The sequence below is a fragment of the Rhinopithecus bieti genome, unplaced genomic scaffold (genome assembly GCF_001698545.2).
Source record: "Rhinopithecus bieti isolate Rb0 unplaced genomic scaffold, ASM169854v2 scaffold_23826, whole genome shotgun sequence".
In the NCBI taxonomy this organism is placed as follows: domain Eukaryota; kingdom Metazoa; phylum Chordata; class Mammalia; order Primates; family Cercopithecidae; genus Rhinopithecus; species Rhinopithecus bieti.
Genome location: NW_016811267.1, coordinates 162,007 through 167,565, shown reverse-complemented (window position 1 = coordinate 167,565; position 5,559 = coordinate 162,007).

Below are 5,559 nucleotides of genomic sequence, written 5' to 3'. Positions count from 1 at the left end.
GGCACTATTCACAATAACAAAGAGTTGGAATCAACCCAAATGTCCATCAGTGACAGACTGGATTAAGAAAATGTGGCACATACACACCATGGAATACTATGCAGCTATAAAAAAGGATGAGTTTGTGTCCTTTGTAGGGACATGGATGCAGCTGGAAACCATCATTCTGAGCAAACTATCACAAGGACAGAAAACCAAATACCACATGTTCTCACTCATAGGTGGGAATTGAACACTGAGATCACTTGGACACAGGAAGGGGAGCATCACACACCTGGTCCTATTGTGGGGAGGGGGTTGGGGTGAGGGATAGCATTAGGAGATATACCTAATGTAAATGACGAGTTAATGGGTGCAGCACACCAAGATGGCACATGTATACATATGTAACAAACCTGCACGTTGTGCACATGCACCCTAGAACTTAAAGTATAAAATTAATTTTAAAAAATTAAAAATATTTTAAAAACAGAATTAAAATGTTTTTTATCTAATGTTTCAATGTATTTCCTCCATTGCAGAATAAGCTAAGTCTTAGTCATTGTGTTCCCAGACAAATGAAGTCTGACTGCGTGTTCTTGTGGTCCAACAGTGAGATGCAGACAGATCGAGAGATAAGGGAGTTTATTGCTACAGCTGGTTACAGGGAGAAGGAGTAACTCAACAGACCAACTCAAAGCTGCAAGTTTTTTCCTTAGCTTGTATATACAATTCAAGCTTTATGCCTGTGTGAATCTAATCTTATCTAATCTAAACTATGTGTCTAGGGTAGGAAAGTTTCTTAGGATTTATTCCTTGATGAATGAGGGTGAGAAAGTCTAGGTGCGGTTTTAATGGTTTGTTTTTGTGTTCCAGCCCTGGTACTCAGGAATCAGTTTCTCCAGTTCTTTAATGTTTGACTTGTACATTCATCATTACAACAAAGGTTTTATGGAGACTTGGCTGCTTGTGGCGATCTGGCCTGCCACAATTGCGTGTTATTTTATAAATTGCAACAAATTTGAACCATGCGAACTTCAATGTGCCAAGAAGTCTCTCTTTAGGATGTCTTCCATTTAGATGCTGATATGTCCCCACATTCTCCTGCCTGAGATTCTACCACAGATAGGGTGGTCCATCATCCCAATTTCTGAGGGTGTTCTGCGAACGTGGGACCTCAGTGCTAAAACAGAAACAAAATTCAGGCAAAGAGAGAATGTCCTAAGAAAACTGGGACTAATTGGTTACCCCAATTTTCCTTAAAGCATGTATTTGTACCTTGAATATTGTGCTTAGAATTATGTATCTGAACACAGGGTTAGCCTATTAGTTTTAAAGACCGCTCAAAGAGAAGAGTAAAGGAAAAGAACAGTCATGCAAGCTTTTCTACCCTAGGCTACTCTCTAGCTCTGCCCAAACTCCTGAAATTGATTTCGTGGGGAAACAAAATGACTCAGTAGCAAGATAATCAATTTCAGAAGTTTTATCATGATTTCTTGTATCTCTACTAGCTTGCTCTTGATTTTTCTCTAAGGATTTACAGCAAACTTTCTGAATCTCAATTTTTAATCTGGACCTCTGCCAACCACATGATGTATCAGGACAACATAAGCCAACAAAGTCAAGAGTCTAGGCTTTGGAGACAGACAAATCTGAAAATGAATCTTGTAAGAGCCCTTTTTGGCTTATACAACTCAGGCAAGAGAGTCTATCTAACAGAACTGTAATTACCTCACCTTTTAATGTGTTTTCCTATGAGAATGAAGAAAAGCACATAAAACCTCTAAAACATAAAAGGTTCTTAGTAAATGGCAATTTTTATTAGAAGTTAGGTTTGTGTTATATAAATTAAGAATTTAAGACTTTTAATGACACAAAGTTATATGTTTATAGCTTCAGGAGGTACACATAAGAATTCATTATATAAAATTTAATAAAAATGTTAGAGTTTACCATTTTAATGTAAGAATTTAATAATGGATATTTCAGCCTCATAGATATACATTTGCAGCAGAGAAGCAAAACTGTCATAAGCTCTATAAGTATCTACTCTTGAAAAGGTTTGTGTAATTCCATAGGCCAAATTTTCCCAGAGTCATTAAGTCACTTTAAGAAATTGTGATTCTCTTGCACAAAAGTGATTCCAGTTGAAGGGTAATATTAGAAGAATTGTTACATGTTCACAACGTTCAGGTCCACTGCTCTTACTGTAATATGTTTATTTTATAAATCTCCTCTTCAGTTTCTTCAGTTTGACTCACTGTTTGATGTGCTCTCCTGGCTTTCAATTTTCTTCAAATAGTTCATTGCCTGCCCCCACTAACCCCAGACCAGTATTACTTTGATAATATGGTAATAAATTGGCCTAGTGATAAGTAAAACCCCCATTTTTATCTCATTTTGTACACAGGCACGCACACACACACACACACACACATACACACACACTATACACTCTCACAGACTATACTGATAAGGCATGGGCTGGTCCCCAGACTGTTTTGGTACAAAAATTGTGATGATTGCTTCATTTTAGCTTTTGTTATATCTTTCTAAATATGTCTTTTGGTTATGATCCCACCTCAATATTTCCTAGCAATCTATTCCAACAAGAATGTATATTACATTTAAACACATTAAATAGGGTTTTTATCAAAACCACAATGAGATACCATCTCACACCAGTTAGAATGGCAATCATTAAAAAATCAGGAAACAATAGGTGCTGGAGAGGATGTGGATAATACGAATACTTTTACACTGTTGGTGGGACTGTAAACTAGTTCAACCATTGTGGAAAACAGTGTGACGATTCCTCAAGGATCTAAAACTAGAAATACCATTTGACCCAGCCATTCCCATTACTGGGTATATACCCAAAGGATGATAAATCATGCTGCTATAAAAAACCCACCAGCCAGCATGTATGTTTTTTGTGGCAACTATTCAGCCAGTAACACAAGCTTGGAATCAACCCCAAATGTCCATCAGTGACAGACTGGATTAAGAAAATGTGGTGCATTAACACCATGGAGTACTATGCAGCCATTAAAAAGGATGAGTTCGTGTCCTTTGTAGGGACATGGATGCATCTGGAAACCATCATTCTGAGCAAACTTTCACAAGGACAGAAAACCAAACACCGCATGTTCTCACTCATAGGTGGGAATTGAACACTGAGATCACTTGGACACAGGAAGGGGAGCATCACACACCGGGTCCTATTGTGGGTATGGGTTAGGGGGGAAGGACAGCATTAGGAGATATACCTAATGTAAATGACAAGTTAATGGGTGCAGCATACCAAAATGGCACATGTATACATATGTAACAAACCTGCACGTTGTGCACATGTACCCTAGAACTTAAAGTATAATAATAATAAAAAAGATAAAATTTGCAAAAAGATATAATTGTTATAATTTTCCACGCACCAATACTATAGCATCAACATATAACAATATGGGACGTCAATAAAAATAGAAATGTAGTGTTAATTTGCCTCTTATCGATGATGAGACAAAGTGAAAAAAAGTAAATACACAGAAAACTGAATTAATAATGTAGATTTTTTTGTAGCATGTCAGTTCTGTAAAAATAGAGGGAAAACATTATTTTCAAAAAAAAAAAAACATTAGATCAATGCATTGTTTATTTAACTGGCTATTTATTTTACCCCCATAATTATTCGTAGGGCTGAATATTCCAAATGGCCTAAACTACATTAAACTGGAAATATGATTCATAGTCATAAGCTTTCATGTTCAAAAATACTAAAACTTTTTGTAATAGCTTTTAAAATTAGAAGATGAATTATTTTATGATCAATTTTAATCACAGGAAAAAAAAAACATAATTAGAAAGACCGTGTTCACTTTGTGGCTCATAATACTAATGTTAAAAGAGTTTCTAAGGTTGTCCTAAAGCAACCCATTCATTTCCCAACACGAGGTTCTTCGTCACGAAAAGAATGCATTGGCAGAAGATGTACAATGGTCTGCAATTCAACTGACTCTTCAATTTAATTTTTGAAAATTATTCACTTTTGGCCGTGAGCTATTTTGTGTGACAGAGCCCCTGATTGCTCACTTAGCCATGCACTCTTAGCCAATTTAGCCCTAAGCACTTTTCAATAATTCATAATTCCTTAAATGCATAAATCCCTTGCCCACGTTTAGAAGGGTAATTTGTGACTATAACTACATTAAAATCTCACATGTTTGCTTATCACAGAATGGCAACATTCAAGACACCAGCTTTCCTCCCCTCTCATTATTATTTTATTGAACAATATATTTTTAATTTAGAATAATCATTTCACAAACAATATTTGCTTATTTTAACGAATAGTTACAATTGTTAAACTAGCTTTCTTTTCTCCTTATGTGACTCAGCAAGAAATGAAATTGTTAACAATTACCTTTAATTAAAAAATTCATGCCCTCATAAGCCACAGTTTTAGAATGAATAAATGATAAAAAAGGATGAGTGATATATTGTATCAAACAATCAGTAACTTAGAAAACATTTGGCGGGGCATGGTGGCTCACACCTGTAATCCCAGCACTTTGGGAGGCCGAGGTGGGCAGATCACCCGAGGTGGGAAGCTCAAGACTAGCCTGACCAACATGGAGAAACTCCATCTCTACTAAAAATACAAAATTAACTGGGCATGGTGGTGCATGCCTGTAATCCCAGCTACTTGGGAGGCTGAGGCAGGAGAATCGCTTGAACCTGGCAGGCAGAGGTGGCAGTGAGCTGAGATCGTGCCATTGTACTTCAGCCTGGGCAACAAGAGTGAAACTCTGTCTCAAAAAAAAAAAAATCTTTAAAACTCTTAGGATAAAATGATAAATAAAGTGTCTCTTTAGGAACACAATAGATACAATTAGAAAGAAGTCTGACTTTTTATTTTTTATTTTATAACACAAGTTAATGTGTTTTCTGTTCTGACACTTAGAGCCCACAGGAATTAGCTTAAAGGTATCTCTCAAGCTATTCATAAGACAATCTCAAGGTACATCAGAAAAATTTTCATTCTTCTCTCTTCTACTTTTCTCTATAAGTTTTTGTGATATTCTGTTTAGACTTTGTAGTCACTTTGTGCTATTTTACACGAATGCAACTCTGATAATGCTTTCTCAATGTCAGAATTATGCTAGCTCATTTCTATATTGGTACAGAGCAGTCATTTGTTGGTGTTATTTCTCTAATAGAACAATGTTGCTTCAAGGAGATAATCATATGGGACTATTAAACATATAATCTTTTGATGCAAAAAAAATTCTACCATCTGAAAATAAAAATGCAGATAATAGATTGTAAAAATAATTGCAAGGGATGTGGAAAATAACGAGTAAATAACTATAATTCTAGCAAATCTGAAAAACTAATTAGAAAAAAGGACAGAAAAGCACACAATAGAAAATTGGAGGAAAAACATATAAATAGGCAATTACAGAAATGGAGAGAAAATAGCTAGTAAAAGCTCTTCAACTTCTCTAGAAGGCAAGGAAATGAAAATAGAATTTAAGGCCCGGCGCGGTGGCTCAAGCCTGTAATCCCAGCACTTTGGGAGGC